Source organism: Meles meles, chromosome 7 (assembly GCF_922984935.1).
Source record: "Meles meles chromosome 7, mMelMel3.1 paternal haplotype, whole genome shotgun sequence".
Lineage (NCBI taxonomy): Eukaryota > Metazoa > Chordata > Mammalia > Carnivora > Mustelidae > Meles > Meles meles.
The window spans coordinates 67,075,393-67,094,083 of NC_060072.1; the positions used below are offsets into that span (position 1 = coordinate 67,075,393).

The window sequence follows — 18,691 nt, forward strand, 5'->3', positions numbered from 1 at the left end:
ATTCATGATATAAACACTCAACAAAGTAAGTTTAGAGGAAATATACCTCAACGTAAAAAAGGCCATATATGAAAAACCCACAGCTAACATCATACTTAATAGGGAAGAACTGAGAGCTTTTCCCCAAAGGTCAGGAACAAGACAAGGTTTACTCTCATCACTTCTACTCAACATAGTACCAGAGGTCTGGCCACAACAGCAATTAGGCAACAAAAAGAAATAAAAGCCATCAAAATCATTAAGGAAAAAGTTAAACTTCTGGTATCTGCAGATGACATGATACTATATAAAGAAAACCTGAAAGACTTCACCAAAAAACTGCTAGAACTGATAAACGAATGCAATAAAGACTCAGGATACAAAATCAATCCCCAGAAGTTAGTCGCCTATCTATACACCAAAAATGAAGCAAAAGAAGGAGAAATGAAGAGAACAATCCCATTTACAACTGCACCAAAAATATTAAGATACCTAGGAACAAACCTAACCAAGAGGTTAAAGACATGTACCCTAAAAACTATAAACACTGATGAAAAGAAATGAAGATGACACCAAATAATGGAAAGACATTCCATGCTCGTGGATTGGAAGAACAAATATTGTTAAAATGTTTATCCTGATGCGGAAATGTTGGAGTTCAGATCTGATGGCCAAGAAAGAATTCTTCAAACTTCTTTGATGCAAAAAAAGTAGTTTTATTAAAGACCATGGACAGGACCCAAGGGTAGAAACAGCTGTCCCTGGATTGTGAGAAGCAACTGATTATACTTGGGAGTTGGGGGAAGTAAAGATAAAGGAAAGTTTGGAAATTGACTTTCATATGCTAAAGACTCATAAGATCCTGGAGAGCTACCTATTGTCAAGCTAAGGTCGTTTTTCCCACTAGCAAAGCACTGACTTTAAGAGTGGGAGTTCCTGGAGGAAAGTTATACTCTGCCTGCCTCAAGTATTTGTCAATAGGATGCAGGTCATAAGCAAATTTAATTTTATCTGCATCTTTTTACCTTTGTTCTCTATATCATATACTACCTAAAACAACCTACACATTTAATCCAGTCCCTATCAAAATACCAAACAGCATTTCTCAAAGAACTACAACAAACAATTCTAAAATTTGTATAGAATCTCTCAAAACCCCAAATATCCAAAGTGATCTTGAAAAAGAAAAGCAAAGCTAGAGACATCACAATTCCAGACTTCAAGTTATCTTACAAAGTTGTAGTGATCAAGACAGTATGGTACTGGCACAAAAACAGAAACATAGATCAATGGAACAGAACAGAAAACCCAGAAATGGATGCCCAGCTATATGATCAACTCATCTTCAACAAAGTAGCAAAGAATAACCAATGGGAAAGGACAGCCTCTTCAACAAATGGTGTTGGAAAACTACACAGCCTCACCCAAAAGAATGAAACTGGACCACTTTGTTATACCGTACACATAAATAAATCCAAAACAGATTAAAGACCCAAATGTAAGACAGGAAACACTAAAAACCCTTAGCCCAATTTGCAACATAAAATGAACCATCACAGGTCCATCCCTAGTCAACTTAGCACCTGTACATATCTCCTTAAACCACACTTAATCTCTAAATAAAGACAATAACAAGGTCTTAATTATACCTAAGATGATACAACTATGCTGTGCACACCTGGAAACACACCTCTTCCACAGAAGAGAAGTAAAAGTCCTTGAATTAGGTTTACTCTTCCTGATATCTCAAATTTTATAGACTATGATAGAAAAGTAACACTACCTAAAATACTATGTATACACTCAATGCATCTTATGCTACATGATAATGAAATGAGAAAGAAAAAAAAAAGGTATTTTACATATGTAGCCATACATATGTGTGCATACACACACACAAACATATCCATAACAACTGAACAGAAATAGTCGTGACTATTAGAAATTTTGTTTCTGTAACTGGTCATATGGTTGCAGCTGGTACTTAGAACTACCTTCTTCCACTACCCATTCTGTATTTCTTTTGTCTTCAGCAAACAATTCAGCCGGTGATGACACTCTGATGGGCTGACTCAAACCTTCATTCCTGAGGGTCCAGGCCATCAGTAGTCCTCCCTGAACTGGGTTATTTTAATTTTCCATTGACCTTTATCACAGAGCCCGGTAATACTAAGACACCCTAAGGGATCTCCTATATTTCAGACATACTCTTCCTTACCTCCACTGTGAAGCAGCAGTCCAATATATTTCCCTTGGTAGTCAGGATCAGTCACCCCGGCCGGTAGTGGCTTTGCCTGTTGATACAGTGGCATGAACAGTCCAAATCGGCTGTGCAGCTGTCTTAACTTCCAATTCAATGGAATCATTGTGCCTCCCGGTAAAAGCATTCCTCCCTTTGGAACTAAAATGTCTAGGCCAGCAGGGCATAAGGTCATGGAAACAGGCACTAAAAATTTTTGCTCATGGGTCAGTAGGGGTCATAGTGAACGGAGGCACTTCCATTCCTACCCCTTGATTCCTGAACCTATTCTGAATCCTGGCTATGGGAGAAACACCACCATATAATGGATGCTAATTCTGACCATATACAACCTTCTTAAGAACCCCGTCCTGGGGCTGCAAAAAACTGACACACCTAGCTGACACTGTAACTTAAGTCTTCAAAAGTCTATTCCAACCATTCTATCAAGTCAGTTGCATCAGGATGGTAAGAAACATAAGACCAATGAATTCCACAAACTGTAATTCTTTTGCTCTGAAATAAGTTCCCTGATCAGAAGCATGTTGTAAGGAATATCATAATGGTGGATAAGGGTATTCTGTAAGCCCACAGATTGGTTTGGCAGAAGCACTGCATGTAGGAAAGGCAAATCCGTATCTAGAATGTCTATTCCAGTAACAACAAAAAAATGCCACTTCCATGATGCTAGCACACCAATATAATCAACCTGCCCCCAGTTAGCGAGCTAATCACCCCAGAGAATAATGTCATATAAGGAATTCAATGTTACTCTCTGCTGATGACAGACTGGGCACTCAGCATTGGCTGTAACCAGACAGGTCTAAACGAGTGAAAAGTCTATGTTGCTAAGCCCATGTATAACCTCCAACCCTGCCACTATCGCCACGTTAATTCATGAGCTCACTGGACAATAACAGGGATGGATGGAAAGAGGCTGACTGGTAGCCACAAAATGGGTCATCTTATCCACTTGATTATTAAAATCCTCTTCAGCTGAGGTCACTCTTTGGTAAGCATTTACATGGAACACAAACATCTTCACATTCTTTTGTCCAGAGATGTCTATCTACATACCTCACCTCTTCCCCAAATTTCCCCGTCATCAGTTTTTCAACCATATTCCTCCCAAGTCCCTGATCATCCAGCCAAACCAGTGGTCATAACCCATGAAACAATACAATCATCCATCTGCCCACTTCTCCTTCCAAGCAAAGTGAACAACCAGGTGCACTGCCCAAAGTCCTTCCCCCTGGAAGGACTGGCCTTCAACACTGTCTTTCCGGGATACTCCAGAGTGGGGCCACAGGGCTGCAGCTGCCCATTTTCAGGTGGTACCTGCATATCCTGAAGAACCATCTGTAAATCACATCTGAGTCTTTTCTTACAGTCAATTAACCTTAGGGAACTTGCCATGAAGCCTTAAGTGCAGTCTCAGAAAAAAGAAGATGCTAGCAGAGGGATGCCTAGGTAGCTCAGTCAGTTAAGCGGCTGCCTTCGGCTTGGGTCATGATCCCAGGATCCCGGGATCAAGTCCCACATCAGGTTCCTTGCTCAGCAGGGAGCCTGCTTCTCTCTCTGCCTCTGCCTGCCACTCTGTGTCCTTGTGCTCTCTCTCTCTCTCTCTCTGACAAACAGATAAATAAAATCTTAAAAAAAAAAAAAAAAAAAAGAAGAAGAAGAAGTAGAAGATGCTAGCAGAGCAGGGACTACGGGCACTTGAGCCCCTTCTTCTTGTAAAGAAGCCCCTTCTTCATGTAAAGTATTGTGTCTTCCGAGCCTGCTCAGGCCTGATTCGATACATACTGTTTCCATTTGACGAAAGATCGCTGCTGCCCATGCCCAACTTTATGGCTTGGTGGGTGAGATAACCACCCACTTAGTAACGGGCAGCTCAGGTCCCACAGTAACTTGGTGGCCCACAGAATTTAAGCAGAATTTAAGACCCATTAGCAAATCAACAGCTATTTCTCAGAAAGGCACAGTTATCGGTAGAGAAGGGCAGGCTCTGGTCTAAATCTTAATGATCTGCACTATGATTTACCTAACACAGCCTGATAAAGGTTTTAAACACTCCACTGTCACTGCCACTGATACCCCCAAACACCACTGGATCTGCTAGATCATATGACCCTAGCAACAGAGCAGCTTGCACAGAGACCTGAACCTACTGCAGAGCCTTCTCTTGTTCTGGGTCCCACTGAATGAATACTCGTTTCCTGAGTCAATCAGTAATAGGGCCAGAGTAACACAACCAGATGAGGAAAGCATTTAGGGGTTCAATATCTCCAACTTCATCAGGGTCTTCCCAAATGCCTCTGTATCAAATTTCAGAAACCAATTCCTTACCAATTTACGTCCTCACTATAATGTATTAGTTTATACTACTCTCACCTACTTGACTGTTATGTTCTTGGAGACCAAGTAACATTTATTTCTGTACCCTCCAGCAGCTAGTGCAGGTACCTAAATAAAACAAAGTCAGGGCTCAATAAAGATTTCTACTGACCTCACTTTTGCTCCCCAACATATCTCAGTTGTCCTTTATTTTAACTTTTATAAATTCAGTTTTGACAATTATTAAATCCATGTTTTATGCATTTATCAAAGGTCTTAATCTGCTAATTGTGCCCTTTAAGAGAAATAGACTTGTTTACCAAAGGAAACACATTTAGGACTTTTTTGCTCATTTTTTTCCAACATGATACAAAACTTGTTCTAATCACTAATTTTTATTTCTTCTTGAACTGAAAGTACCACTATCATCACCAAGCCATTTTTTTCATCTGACCCTAACTTTAGTATCAAACACCTGTAGTTTTTTCACTTCCAAAACTTACTAATTGAGAAAAAAAAACTATCTATGAAAGACCTGTAACGCCTACTCCATTTCTTCCAGAGAAACACAGTATGTGTGCTAACAACAAAAAAAATAACTCTCATGTTGTGAATCACACTTCAATTGAGTATATCCCTGACAAACCTGACCCTTTATGGGTCAGGACTTTCCCTCGCCACCATTTTAGCTAAAAATCCAAAGCTGCCCCATAGGGCAATCTAAGCACTACCAACATTTTTTATACCCATATTGTCAGAATCCTACAGAGATGTCAACTGCTGCTATTCCTCCATGAGTAAATATATAATCAAGTCCAAAAAATGCTACTGGGTGATGGCACTGACATTAGTGAGTTTTATTTAGTAGGTTCATTTAATTCCACATAAGTATTTCTTTACTTCTGTATAGATGTTTTCAGTTCATGTTTTTATTAAGTAGACACCATGGAAGAATCCACTATACTTCTAGAAACCCACTTTATCACCTTCAACAATTTTATGTTGAGACTTTGGCAGCAACATACACCACCCAATCATGGCACATCTGTCTGGTGACAAGTAAATAAATACCTGGCCCAAAGCCAGGTTCAAACACAGTAAGAGGAATAAAAGAAAATAGAGAAATGCATCTTGGAAATACCTAACCTTACCATCCCTTGTGAAAAAAATGAAAAATACATACATGCATACCCAGGGGAACCTGGTTGGTTAAGCATTTGACTACTGGTTTTGGCTCTGGTCATGATCTCAGGATCGTGAAACTGAGTGCCATGCTGGGCTCTGGACACAGCACAGAGTCCGCTTAAAGACCCTCTCTCCCTCTTCCTCTGACCCTCCCCTCCATGCTCTCTCTCAAATAAATAAATAAATGGGTTTGTTTTTTTTTAATCTGTACGTCAGTCAAAGATCTGATTTTTATTCACCCAGTAATTATTTAATGAAAACCAACTACATGCTACTGAAGAATATAATGATCAATAAAGCCACTGTCTTAGATTAGGGAAGAAAGTTATAAATACATAATGTAAACTACAATAAAAGTCTAAAAGTGTTGAGGTCCCATGTCCATGCCCATGCTTGCACCTCCTCAGATGCCTTGGATCCTTCTCCACAATGTCTTATATATCAGCTCCCCTTACTCATCACTCATTTCTGTTTATTAACTCAACAGGTATTAACTAGCACCTCTGATGTTCAAGATCCCTGTTAGGTACTAAGGATATAATGGTAGTAAAATTGGCCCTTGCCTCACTGTACTAAGTCTGTCAAAGAGGGAGAAATAAGCTGTAAAAACACATGCAACCACCCAGGTGTGCAAAGACTGAGGGCAAAAAAGAATCTGAACGTCTCTGGAAGGTCAGGTAAGATTTCTTCATCAGCAGAAGCCTTGAATACTTGCCTCCAAAGCCAGAATGAGCAGGAGGCACTTCCAGTTTAATATGGAGTATTGAACATGCACGTTAACTACCATTCCCTTCTAAAACACCACTAAAATGACAGATATATGAACAGATAATTCACAGAATTACCCATGTGACCAATAAATATGTGAAAAAATGGTCATTCTCACTAGTAATCAGGGACAGAGATGTTAGTGACAATGAAACTTATATCCATCAGATTAGCAAAAAATACAAAAGTAATTATACCAAATATTGGCAAGAATGAAGAGACATTCTCAGATACTAATAATAAGCGTAAAATGGGAAGAAAGGCTTTGGAGAATAATTTAATAATATCTAACTTGAAGATGTTCTTACCATAAGAACCAACAAATTCTATGGCAGACCCTAGAAAAATTCTTTCATGTGCGTCAGAAAAGATGAAGAAAATTCATTGCCATGTTGTTTAAGATAACAAAAAAAGAAATAATCTAAAAGTCCATTTAGATAGATGAAATCAATAATTAGCAAAAGCCATTCAACATGATAAAGTAGTATAAATGGAAAAACTAGTGCTATATGTCTCAACATGGATAAATTTCATAAACATATTATTGAGTAAACAAAGGAGGTAGCAGCAAAATACATAAAATATTTAACAAAAATATTTAATTAAAAAATTTCATAGACCCCCTATCTCACACAATAAACCAAAGTTAACTCAAAATGGATCAGTGACCTAAATACAACTAAAACTACAGAAGAAAACAAAGGGGCAAATCATGACCTTCATTTGGCAATGGATTCTTAGATATGACACCAAAAGCACAGGCAACAATAGAAAAACTCACTAAATTTAATCAAAATTTAAAACTTTTGTGTATCAAAGGGCATTAACCAGAAAAGGAAACAGGGACTCTGGGGTGGCTCGGTTAGTTATGTGTCCGCCTCCAGCTCAGGTCATAATCTTGGGGTCCTAGGATTGAGCCCCACATCGGGCTCCCTGCTTAGCCCCATGGGGCAGAGCAGGGCTCTCTTTCCCTCTGCCCCTATCCCACCTGTTTTCTCTCTCTCTCTAATAAATAAATAAAATCTTAAAAAAAAAAAAAAGGGAAAACACAATCTACAGAATCGGGAAAACATTAGCAAATCATTCATCTAATAACGGTCTAGTATCCAGAAGAACTCTTAAAACTCAACAACAAAAAGATAAGCAACCCAATTTCAAAATCAGCAAAAGAACTGAATAAACACTTCTTTAAGAAAGATAAAAATAACCAAAAACACTTAAAGCATTGTTTAATATCATCATTAGGGAAATACAAACCAAAACCCCAACAAGGTAGCAGTTCACATCCACTAGAATGGCTATAACCAAAAAGAGAAGAAAAAAAAAAAAAGAACAAGTGTTGATGAAGATGTGGAAAAACTGGAATCCTCGTATATTGCTGGTAGGAAATAATATATGCAGCCCCTTAAGAAAATAGCTTAACAATTTCTCAACATGGTAAATACAGAATTACCACATTAACCAGCAATTCTACTTCTACATACCTACATATATGTCCAAGAAAATTGAATACAAGTACACAAATACTGGCACACAAATGTTCACAGTAGCACTATTCACAATAGTTATACACTTTAAAATACTGTACATTTTTAAATGATTATATATTAGTTATACACTTTAAAATGATTAATTCTATGTTACGTTTCACCTCAGTAAAAAAAATAATCAAAAAGAAGTGTTCAAAAAAAGTTTGAAAGTATCCAGTGCGGTACCTGCTATAGTACAGATACTTAAAAACAGAGGCTACTATTATTGCCTCTATTACATATTGCTCTATATAATCGTAATATATCACTACAGTAATTGTTCCATAAACACAGGTAGCAGTCACTATATTTGTGATATTGACATAACTGCCTCAATCCAGGATCTTAACCTCTAAAATTCACTTTCTTACAACTTTGTATCCTTGTATTTACAGCAGGCTATTATTCCCACAGAACTTGCCATTCATATCTATTGAAACTTCTAGTATCCCAACCCCTCTTTCTCATCCTACCAATAAGTCCTCCTCTGTAACTCCCAACTTAGTTACTACTGGTAAAGCTTTATTTCTTTCTTCCTTGATTGCTCTTTGTCCTTATAAATGCCTGTTTCTCTTCCGTATATCTAACACGGTGTGTTATACACCAGTAAATACACTCAATACACTCAGTAGGTGATAGACCAATCCATGGGCCAATTTTTGGGCTTCCTCAACTGAGACTAATCAATCTGAGGAAGAGAAAGAGAAAAGAATGAAGGGAAACGAACAGATCCTCCAAGACCTGTGGGAAACCATCAAGCATGCCAACAAACACACTATGGCAATCCCAGAAGAAGAGGGAGAGAAAGGGGCAGAAAGAATATTTGAAGAAATAATGGCCAAAAACTTTCCGAAGTGTACTTCCCAAAATATACACATACAACTGTTGATACACACACACACACACACACACACACACACACCAGCAAGAGATGGATTCTGAAACATTTTATAAAGTGGGAAAAATGCTGATTAAAGAATCACATCCAGTTATGATTCCCAATTCACCACCTGAACAACCTGATGAATTATTTTTGATCAGATGAAAGTAACTATGATAAAAATATCCATGGCCCTAGCACTGGGTGTTGTGCAAAAAGAATGAATACTGTTATGCTGAAAAAATAAATAAAATGGGAAAAAAAAAATATCCATGGCCCTTCTTTGTGGGAGAAAAAAATCTCCAAAATTTCATGTATATGTTGTCTCACTTGTTAGCAAGATTTTCTACTCCTAAGTATTTTGTAGGAATCACACAATAAAACATTTTGCAATCTGGTAAGATTCTAAGTGGTCAGAGGACTTCTCATCAATCATATGGAAATCATTTTTATGTTCATGACTGTGACAATGAGAATAACCTTGTGGCACTCCTTTCTTCTGCTGATAACAAGAAAAGCAAGATCAGTAACACCTAACTTTGGAACTAAAGAAAATAAACTCAACGCATCAATGAAAATAAAGTCTCCTTCAAATGATTCTTACAACAAAATGTAGTATACAAGTATTCTTAACTAATATGACTGGGGGGAAAAAATCATATATACTAAATAAAATAAGCAAGAGATATTTTACAACACCAGTCACCTTAATCAGAAGCTAGTCCTAAAAAGAAATCAATAAAATGTACCTCTCCAGCATAACAGAAAAAAGAAACCTAAAATATCTAAATACTTCATAAAAACCATCAGCAATAAATAAAAAATGTTTTTCCCATTCTGCAGAAAAAATAAATATTCATCTCAATTTGTCTTGTGATTCAGGGCAGGTGGCCCATTTAATGCCACTTAGGTATCATTAACTTATTTTCTTTTTTTTTTTTTTAAGATTTATTTATTTATTTATTTGACAGAGATCACAAGCAGGCAGAGAGGCAGGCAGAGAGAGGAGGAAGCAGGCTCCCTGTGGAGCAGAGAGCCAGATGTGGGGCTTGATCCCAGGACCCTGGGATCATGACCTGGGCCGAAGGCAGAGGCTTTAACCCACTGAGCCACCCAGGCGCCCCATCATTAACTTATTTTCAATTGTTCATACTCAATTTGGGCAAACTGTGAATAAAAGGTATAACCTCATTTTAAGTTGTCTTTATCAAATTCATAATTAAAAGTCATACTTGGGGCGCCTGGGTGGCTCAGTGGGTTAAAGCCTCTGCCTTCAGCTCAGGTCATGATCCCAGGGTCCTGGGATGGAGCCCCACATTGGGCACTCTGCTCAGCAGGGAGCCTGTTTCCCTTCCTCTCTCTGCCTGCCTCTGCCTACTTGTGATCTCTCTATTAAATAAATAAATAAAATTTAAAAATATACATAAACTCAATTATCTTTAAAAAATAAAATAGGGGGGCGCCTGGGTGGCTCAGCGGGTTAAGGCCTCTGCCTTCGGCTCAGGTCATGATCCCAGGGTCCTGGGATCGAGCCCCGCATCGGGCTCTCTGCTTGGCTGGGAGCCTGCTTCCTCCTCTCTCTCTCTCTGCCTGCCTCTCTGCCTACTTGTAATCTCTATCTGTCAAATAAATAAATCTTTAAAAAAAATAAAATAAAATAAAAAAATAAAATAAAATAGGGGCGCCTGGGTGGCTCAGTGGATTAAGCCGCTGCCTTCGGCTCAGGTCATGATCTCAGGGTCCTGGGATCGAGCCCCGCATCGGGCTCTCTGCTCCGCAGGGAGCCTGCTTCCTCCTCTCTCTCTGCCTGCCTCTCTGCCTACTTGTGATCTCTCTCTGTCAAATAAATAAATAAAATCTTTTAAAAAAATAAATAAATAAATAAATAAAATAAAATAAAATAAAATCATCATACTCTCACTTTTATTAACTATCTTGTATTGATTTAGTTTTTTAGTAATATTCATGCAGCCCCTATCAGTGAAGCACATGCACAGATCAATTGATCTTGCATAATACTGAACCACTGTCTACCACAACTGTAGAAGTTCTGAATTCTCGTAACACAGAAGTCAAGCATCTTGAAATGATCATGCAGATCGTCTCTTACCACAAGGTTGGACACAACATAAAAGGTGATTTGGCTGGTCTCTCCATTATCCAGGCCTACTTTTGGTAGAAGATACACATGGTCAATGGTAACAAGGCTGACAAAGGGAAAAGAAAGTCAGTCGTCTCTGAATACCAGGAAAAATGTTTTCACACTTCACAAAATAGTGGTTACTTCATTTATATACTTAGCCTACAAGACTCTCTGTTTGGACTGCATTATATATATACCAAAATGTACATAACCTTTTAAGAAAAACAGCTTTAAAAGAATTATTATATGTCACATTTTAAAGTAACATAATCTCTATTCTTCATCTATTAAACCTGTAATTAAAAAAAAAAGTTTCCCATTTCAAAATTTTAAAAATTGTTGTATCCCTCACTAGTAACATTAAATGTATCCCTAATTCTTTTTTTTTTAAAGATTTATTTATTTGTTTATTTATTTGAGAGCGAGCGAGCCTGGGGCAAGAGGAGGGGCAGAGGAAGAGGGAGAAGACAACTCCTCACTGAGCAGGTAGCTTGATGTGGGGCTCCATCTCAGGACTCTGGGATCATGACCTGAGCTGAAGGCAGATGCTCAACTGACTGGGCCACCCAGGTGCCCTGAACTTATCCCTAATTCTTTAATAGGATTCTATGGCATATAGCTAACAAATATCTTTGTACCACTTTTTGAAGATCTGACAGAGAAGGAAAGAGGGTACAGGTAAAGAAATGTCTAAATTTAAAATTTAAAAATATAAAAAGACATAAATTGGGGTACACATTTTAGAAGTGACTAATACCATCTCATGTTGAGTTATTAATTTAGTAAGTTTATTTCAAGCATCAAAATTAAGACAGATTCAGAATAAACACGATATATACAAAATGCTTACAAGAATTCAGCAGTGTAGTCTATGAGTAAAACAAGATTCAGGAAGACCTGTGATCAAACCCTAATTCTAACACTTGCTATTAATGCAACCTTGGATAAGTGCTCACTTGTCTGAGGCTCAATTTCCCTGGCTATGAATTGAAAAAAGTACTACCTACCTCAAAAGGTACTGATTGGATTTCAATAAAACAACATATAGAGTATCTGCATGATACCAGACTCAAAGACTACTGTAATTCTTATCAAAAGTAGAACATGAATAGTATTTCACATGACACAAAATGCATCAGGAATTCTGTTTAGATCACTCGCAGCAAAATAACAATGTTGGTAGAAAAATCATTTAACTATTTTAGACTCTACCCCTATAAAAAAAAATGGTTTGAACTAGATGAGTTTCTGAAATTCTAGGGTTCTACCTTAAAGTGATGCCCAGAAATTTTGCTCCCAAATTTCTTACAATAAAAAACCCAGAGGAAAAATTCTAAGAACATCAAATGAAACGAACAGGCAGTGTATATTAAGAATCTGAAAAAATTTCATGCACTTTGAGTAACAACCACATTTTAAAAAACAGATTAGAAAAGAATCTTACCAGAGTTATGTACAAAGATGTTTAATGTTAATTCTAACTGGGAAAACTTAACTATAAATCAAGAACTTACAAATCAAGTTCTCAAAAAATTCATGACATAGTAAGCACTTACAATGTAATGCTGAGTGACAAGGGAAAAATACAAAACAATATATATAGTTGTTCTTAAAAATGTTTGTAAAACAAAAAGACTGAAAGAAAAGCCAGCAAAATATTAGCAGAGGTTATTTCATATTAACAGAAATGGGTTAGCTTTTTTCCACTGGATTATTTCCCAGTTTTCTCTTATACAACTATGATCTCCATAATGAAAAAAAAGAAGTACGATATTCATTTATGATTTAAAAAAAAAAAAAAATTCGCAGCAAACTAGAAGCTAAGAAAACTCCCCCAAACTGACAAAAACTGTTTACAAAAACCCTACTAATTATTTAATGGTAAAAGACTGCATGCCTTACCCACTAAGATGAAAACCAAGGCAAGGATGCCTACTCTTACCTGTCCTATTCAACATCATACTGGAGGTCCTAGCCAGTACAATTAGACAAGAAAATGAACTATAGCAGACCTTTAAACAATTCAAGTTCAGGGTAGGGGCACCAACGCCCTCACAATCAAAAATCTGTATATAACTTCTGACTGAATGATAATTTTAATTGCAAATTATATACTTCAATAAACCTAAATTTCAAAGGACATAGAACATGCCCTTTTGAAAAATATGCATCAAATTAAATGAGCTAAACCCATCTCACTGGTTTTGGGGGTAGGGGAGACTGAGGAAACAAAAAAAAATTCTTAGAAATATTGCAAATCAAAAAAAACCAACTAATCATCAAGATTTATCAATAAGAAGAAACAGGCATTGACATGAAGAATTAATCTACAGAGGTTGTCTTTTTCATTAAGTTCCCATTTCTGGACGGCAAAAAACAAAACCTTATGAACTTACAAGACCAAAAATTATAAGGAACAGGTTGATACAGGAGCACTGTGATTATGAGCAAGAATCTGGAGACAAGTCACCTAACACTCCCTTTCCAGTTTACTAATGGAAAGTCTCATCCAGTCTAATGCACTGCCCCCACAAATACTATTAATATAATAAACCTTCCAATAACTAAACAATCCATATACTTCATAAATCATACATATACAGCAGGGGAACAAGATAAAATGCCTCTTACTAGGCAAATTCCTATTTATACACTTAACCTTCAGATCGACTCATTCCTTTTGTTTTTACTGTCACCAAAAATAAATAAATAAATAAATAAGTGCTGTCGCTCTCCGATGACTCTGCAGTTTCTTTTTGGCTGGTATTAAGTATTAAGATGATTATGAAAGGCTCTAAGAAGTTCTGAGCTTATTACTCCACTAAGAGGATACATTTTTCCATGTATTAAAGAGGTAAATTGTAACTTCCATCGCTGTTTTCTTTATGTTTATTCCATTGGCTTATACTGTTGCTAGGATACCAATTCATAGTAAGATTTCCAAGCCCACAGAACAGCTTTCCTAGCCAGCCAACTTTGTAACCAGGGCGACTGTGGACCACACAATTTTCTGGCTAGCCTGCACCACGCAGGTGCACTCTCCCTAGCATCCTCCCCCCACCCCCCACCCCCCCCCACCCTCCCACGCCCCCCCACCCTCCTCTCCATCTACCTAACAGGCACAGTACGTTATTGCCAATTCCTTCATTGCAACAGAAATTGTAGCACAGGGCAAATAGGATAATTAGAAACGTGAACTCTCTGATGTCAGAGAACAAAGTGAATCCACTGCCACTCCCTGTTCTCCCACCCCACTAAATATTCTGGGTATTTTGCCTTAAACTGTAGGGTGAAATGTCAGCCCACCCCAATCACTCCACCAAGGAACATGCAAACACTACTTCCAAAAGCCATCACCCAACTACCGCCCCGTTAAATATTTGGAGAGGAAGGTGGCAACAGTATCTGTACAGTTCGGAAAAGAAGGGAAGGAAAGGAGTCGGAATTCTTAAGGGGCTGCTGAGTCACCTACAGCTGTGGCCAGGACTTCACCCTCCAGGAAATCGGGCTCTGCCCCAACTTCCCTCATGGAAGCAAGTGAGAGTAGCAGCAGCAGCATCCTACCAAAAAAACATCCAGCACTGCTTTTAATAGTATTGCCACTCCTTAAAGTGAAGCCAGAAATAGGTTTCATGTCCAAAGCTTTCCACAGTACACACCATGGGAGATGGAAGAAACATCTTTATTGTGGGGGAAAGGGGGCGCACTTAGAGGGATGAAGGATGCCTCACCACTTGGAAAGTTACTAGCTCCGGCCTTAATCCCCAAATGCCACTTGTACTGCAACATGTGGCCTCTAGTAACTACAAGGAAATGTGGCTGACGGACGTCGCAGAGCTTTTACGCCGGTGTGCACAGAGAAGGTGGGGGGGGGGGGGCACAAATCAGGCGCCATCGGTGAAAACTCGGCAAGGATCTAAGTCTCCGTTCGGTGGGAGGTTCGGTGACACAATAATCACGTGTACTTGTCCGCAGACGTTCGGAAAGACGCGATTCTGGAACGTGCAGGGGCCGAACCCAGCCGACAGAGCCAGTACCGGTCGACACTGGCTGCCGGGTGAGCGCGGGTCCGTTCCAGCCCCGGGCGGGTCACGCCTCCGACTTCGGGTCCCGGCGACCTCCGGGGGCGAGGCCGGAGCCGGCGCGAGACGGAAGCCTGGTCGCGCTCCCCGCCCGCGCCCACGCCGCCTCGGCGCGCCGCCGGCCTCGCGCGGCCCCGGCCCCCAGACCCAGGCCCGGAAGGCGAGCGTCCATTTACCTGCTCCCCGCTCTGGCTGCCGCCGCCGCCGCCGCCGCCGCGCCGCTCACCCACGCTGCCAGGTGAGCCACCCAGCACACGGCCCCGCACGCGCACACCCGGGGCACGACCCCAAACCCGTGAGGGGGGGAACCGCGACCCCAGCCACACAAGTTAGGGTAGCCCACGCACCACCCGGCTTCGAACACCTCTGCCCCCGGAAGTTGATTTCCTTCAAGGCCCGCCCAAAGCTGCGGCTGTCACTCAACGCCAACACGCGGGTCACGTGGCCCGAGCTGAGGGCCCCCATCTTCAGAGCCACACCTCCAATGACTTGACTAGTCCCCGGAGGGTTGCCTTCTGAAAAGGGATGATGCAGGAGATACCTTCTGTTCGTTATAGGTTCTTTCCTCGTGAATGACAGGCCCAGTTTCTATGCCTAATGCATGCAAATAAAACCATCCCCAAAATGATTCTCCCATCTGGGATTCTATAGGATTGTTCCTGAGAAGAGACAGGCCTGATATTTGCACCACTTCCAGGCTGAGTTCAGTAAAAATGAATTTAGCCAAATGCCTGACAGGTAGTTAAGTGCTCAAGAAACAGTTGACTGGACAACTCTTCCATTTCATCTTTGTGTATGGGAGCTCTCAAACACTGGAGAGCACGTAAGCCCAGAGCCTCTCCAGACCCTAGGGTATCAGTTGAAGACTGCTCGAGAATTATTCTTGTACTTGGCCCCAACTCTAGATCGCAGCAATTTATACATGCCATCCCTGTTTCAGACACCGTTTATTTTCATCTGCCAAGCTACCCACTTTTTTCCAAGCCTTCAGTCAAATAATGTCTCCTGAAGAAAAAGAAAAGAGAATGATATAACTGTCAGAGTTTTATCTGAAAGAAAGCATGATTATATAGAGTTGTGTGTGTGTGTCCATTTCAAAGTGTAACTGTTAAAGAGAAACAGTCAAGTAGCTGGTCACTTGTTAAAGATTCTTCCATCTTTGACAGGGGAAGGATTGGAGGAGCATTCATTTAACAACTTTTTATGAAATGTGTAGTTGGCCTGCTGGCAATGAGAGAATGGACCAGATACATTCAAAATGTTTGCCTTCAAGGGGTTTGCAGGCCAGTGAGAGTGAGAAAGACAGACAGGTAATCTGGGAACTTTGAGAATAGATCTCTGGAATATTCACAGTCATCATGTAAGAGGCATTCTTTAACATTCTGGATGTTATTTTTCTCATCTTTCCACTGAATAAAATTGGTTCAAGCCTTTAATAATCTGTGCTGTGTACTCAAGGTGGAAAATGTCAGCAAGTAATCCTCACAATTCTCCAGTTAGTGCAAGTTTACATGGTTAGTGAGCAGCTCCAATATCGAACACAAATGTCACTCTTCTACAACCACTTTCTCTGTCCACCATTGTCATGTACACAATGAACGGGTTTCTATTACAGCAAATATGCTTCCTTACTCAAATTTATTTACCTATCTACTACACCACTAAGATGACTTTTCATTTGGAAATCTCTCAATCTACTTCTCATTTGTCTTTGTATATGCAGCAGTATCACACTGTTTAGTGATTAGAAGGTGTTCAATGAATAGTGCAGCCATCACCACAATCAAATTCAGAACATTTTTCTCACCTCAGAAAGATATCTCATACCCTTTGTCAGTCACTCCCCATTCCTCCTATTTCCTGCCCCTTTGGCCATAATCCACTTTATGTCTTCAGAGTTGCCTATTCTGGATATTTCATATGAATGCGATCATGCAATATGTAGTCTTTTCTGGCTGGCTTCCTTCACTTTGCATCATGTTTTCAAAGTTCATTTATCCATGCATCAGTTGGCGGACATTTGGGTTGTTTCTACTTTGTAGCTGTTAGGAATAATGCTTCTATGAACATTCATGAGAGCCTTCATTGTGTCAAGATAAGATTTTCATGGGTATATATACCTAGGAGTGGAATTGTTATGTGCTATTTCTATGTTTAACCTTTTGAGAAGGCACTGAAAGCTCTATTACTTGTCAGGGTATTTTTCATAAGCCATATTGTATTATTATTTATCTTTGTTGTGTGTATCTGCAGGCTGCAGGCCCATTACCTTAATAGACTGTGAGACCTTCTGAGCTGAGAAACATGGTTCCTTGCCCTCAAGAGGATCAAGTTTGGAGAAAGGCATAAACAATCAAATAGAGTAATAACAAGCACTGAAATCAAGTTTATTGTTAAAATGTGAAGGAGGAGCAACCTTATTCAACCTGCATTAAACAGGAAGTACTTCTCATAAAATGTAGAGCTCAAGATGAATCTTGAAGAATGAGGAGGAATTGGCCAAGCTAAGAAGCAAAGTGTGTTCTAGACAAAGGCACATGTACCTTGGTATGTATCTCCTTGCCTATGAACTGTGGAGGTAAGTACAGTGTGTAGGTAGATACAGCAGAAGCAAAGGCGGTGATGTGTGGGAAAGTGGCAGGGGAAGTGGGAACTGTAGATGGGTCAAGATGGATGGAGACTTTTATAAACTGCTAAGGAGTTTGAAATCTGTTCTGAAGGTAATGGAAAACTAATGGATTGTTTCAGCAAGGTTGGGGGGAATTACTTCAGCAGCAGACACAGTATGGATTATTTGATAAGGAGCAGGTTTTTCTCTGGAAAAACAGAGAAGCCAGTTAGAAGACTGATGAAATAACTAGAATGAAGAACTGTGGAAGCCCGAGTTGAGGTGGTAGCCATGAAATTGGCAAGAAGGATTTGAAAGCAAAAATACAGGAAACTGAAGTCGTAGTACAGGTTTCCATTTTTCAAAGAGGGAGTCAGGAGGGGATTCAGGAGGAAGGTGGTACACTTGCTGATAAGAATAGTGAAACACTACAACGTACTACTATTGAAGTTGATATGCTGTTGCAGTCACCCACAGAAATGAAATGGATGCCCATCTAAAATTTGGTTCATTTTTCAAGATTTTTGCTACTACACATGCACCAAAAAGGTGTAAGGAGGTTTATTAGTCACATAATGAGACTTTCTAGGAAGAGCAGGGCAGGCTTCCCAAATAAGTCCAAAATGGCTCAGGGTGGTACAGGGAGATTGGGAAAAAGACTGGCCCTTGGGGGTTTTATGGTGGCTAGGGCATGATACTAGGGAGAAAATTCCTACACAGGAGCCAGGGCTTCTGTGGCTTGAATTCCCCACTGGCACCAAAGAAGGAAGCACCCAGGCTTTCTTATCAGCCTGCCCAGATGTGGAACAAAAGGGAACAGATGAGGGCTTGAAAGTTGTCAACCATTAGTCAACTGTGGGATCGAAGTCTTTATTGCCTATGTTTAGGGTTAGGTTTCGTCTTGTTTTGTTTACTCCAACAAGAAAATAATATAATTTTTA

At 39.6% G+C, this 18,691-nt stretch overlaps 1 protein-coding gene across 3 annotated transcripts in view; it reads right to left on the reverse strand.

The window, feature by feature from the left end:
- Positions 1-15,510, reverse strand: part of CCDC91 (coiled-coil domain containing 91) — a 378,569-nt gene extending 363,059 nt beyond the window's left edge. For 2 of the 3 annotated variants that reach the window (XM_046013621.1, XM_046013618.1), the window contains exon 1: positions 15,319-15,510. The gene's annotated coding sequence lies outside the window, so the exon portion shown is untranslated. Of the gene's footprint in view, positions 1-11,027; positions 11,110-15,318 lie in introns of those variants that run through there. The other variant, XM_046013619.1, reaches the window with a different exon arrangement.
- Between the last annotated feature and the right edge of the window lie 3,181 nt (positions 15,511-18,691).